A 2,467-nucleotide genomic window follows, 5' to 3' on the forward strand; every position below is an offset into this window, starting at 1 on the left:
CACTTCACCTTAAGGATGTCCTTGTGAAAGTGGAAATAAAGTGAACAATAACCTACACTTTGTGTTTTCAAAGTAATTATAGCAATATCTTTTGAATGTAGTTTGGAGTAGAGCACATGATGATCATGCCATAAACTCTGAAAATATATTAGGTATTACTGTTGTTATCTGATATTTTCAGGATAGCGAATTTGATGTGAACTTAGTCTTATGGCCTGTTACTTTAATGACCTCTACAAGGAAGCTGATGTTTTGTACAATTCAAGTTGCTCGGTCTTATTTCAGGGCACTGCTTGGTCTTTGTAATAAAGTGGCTGTCCTGTTGAGTGCATTGTAAGCACCGCGATGTATGTCTGCTTGTTCAGAGGCACGTGTGTCCAAACTTTAAAACTCTGTACTCCTTTAGAAAGGAGGACGTTAAGGAAAAGTGACTGAATACATTTGTCCTGGGAAATGGGTACTTTAATGTTAAGCACTGTAATACTGAGTATTACTCCTCCATAGGAAGTGTTTCCCAGTTTGGTTTTTGGTTACCTTATGTTTCTTAAGTGTTTTGTTGTTGATGATGATGATTTGTTTTGTTTCTCTTTTCCTGTTCACCCCTCTCCCTTCTGCTGCAATCACTGTGCTCCTCACCTTTTCTCTGCCCCCTTCGGTGCCTTTGTGCCATATGCAGCTTGCTGACTGCTACCTCCGAAATCAACTTTTGAGATTAGTCTCCCTGTCTATGCAGCAGCTACATTGCTTCTGTTCAAAATGCGTGGTGGGGTTTGGTATTACTTTGTTACGGTTTGTTGAAAGGATGGGATATGAGTGAGCACTTGCTGGGCTCAGAAGGCTTGCGATAAGGATGTGAATCACATGCGTGTCCAGCTCTGCTCAAAATCCCACAGTCTTGGGACAAGTTGCTGAGTTTTAATTGCAGTTGGCTATGGGGAGCTCCTGGGGAAATAAGTACTGCATGTTTCCAGAAGCATGGGAGTACAGAGGAGTAAGTGAACTGACAGGTCTACAAAATCATTTCTAAACCTTTTGAGAGGCTCCACATAAGTAAGCGCCAAAAGCTGTCTCCTCTCCAAATTGATTCCTTCCATGTGTTCCTAGCTATTACAATAGAGTAATTGTTGTCTTATTTTCACATGTTTCTGTGATCCTTGCTTTAGCTGAAAATAAATGAGAAAAAAATAAACAACCCGTGAAGAATTCCCTCATTGCATTATTTTCTTTCTGCTAATAAGATACTCAGAATGAGTTTCTTCCTAAGGTGAATTTGAATGTGCTATATGAATTATTCTTAAAACAAATTTTTTTTTCTTTTTGTCTTTATAGTGGTAATTGGTTGCTGGTGAGTTCTTGCAGCATTTTCTAGTGAGCTGAAGGGCAGGCCTGTGCTGTGGCTTCCAGCTCTAACCGAAGCATTTCGAGATTCCCAAGGCAGGGGTGGAGCGCTAACTGCTGGCACTGTGTTTGCAGTTAATGTATTCCTCCTCCTGTTAGTAGCTAAAAAAAAATTTTTTTGGTGCATTTTCCATTGATCTGAAGCTAAGCGGAGAATCCTTTTTAAGAATTTCCACAAGTCAGGTGCATGCAGCGGGACCATGGGCTTAAATGGGAGCCTCCTGCCCTGTGGATGAGGCCAGGCGGTGCTCTGGGAGAGTCCTGGCACTCGTGGGCTGCGCGGGTGCCCCCGTGCCTGTGCGCGTAGTGCTGGAGGTACGGGCCCAGCACCCCTTCTCCCTTGCCTTCCTCCCCCAGGCAAGCAAAAAAGTCGTGATTTGGCTGTGCTATTACTGACGGTAGTGGAAATTGCTGTGTGGAGAAGAGAAGGGATAACGGGAGACTCGTCTTTTGTGCCTGGAAAGCACAGAAGACAGAGGGAATTTGTCTTTTCCTTATGCATCTTCCTCCCTTGTGCCTGTCCATTCGAGCTCCTCCTTGCGCTGGTTCTGGTGCTCGCTGGGCCCTGGCCAGGGCTGCATCGAGGGAGCGGGAGAAAGGCTCTGAGGGCAGCGGAAGCACCCGAGCTACTTTCCTGCTCCGAGTTACCTTCCGGGGAAGGTGATTCCTGGCTGCAGTCGAAGAAGAGAGACAAATCTCCCTCTGGTGGCGAGGTTAGAAAGAAGGGCTGGGGCAGGCAGACGCCCTGCGGGGAAGGTGCCCTGCGGCCTGTGCTTGCCCCCACCCGTGAGCTCCCGTTGTGTCATCGCAAATCTGGTGCCAGCGGAGGCAGAAAGTGGCTCCTTCTCCCTCGGTTTCCAAAGTCCTTCAAGAGCCTGAAGTACTTCACGTGACTTGCTGAACGTTAAAGGCACGCTAATAATGAAAAACACAACAAGATCAACCAGATGGGGGCTGGTTTTGGTTTGCTGTCATCGTTTTATTGAGGAGGGTTTTGGCTCTCACAAGCATCTGCTTTTAATACTTGCTGCATTTGCTAAGTTGATGTAGCAGCTCCTTAGAATGAAAA

This window comes from Apteryx rowi, unplaced genomic scaffold, assembly GCF_003343035.1.
Source record: "Apteryx rowi isolate R43461 unplaced genomic scaffold, aptRow1 scaffold_133, whole genome shotgun sequence".
NCBI lineage: Eukaryota > Metazoa > Chordata > Aves > Apterygiformes > Apterygidae > Apteryx > Apteryx rowi.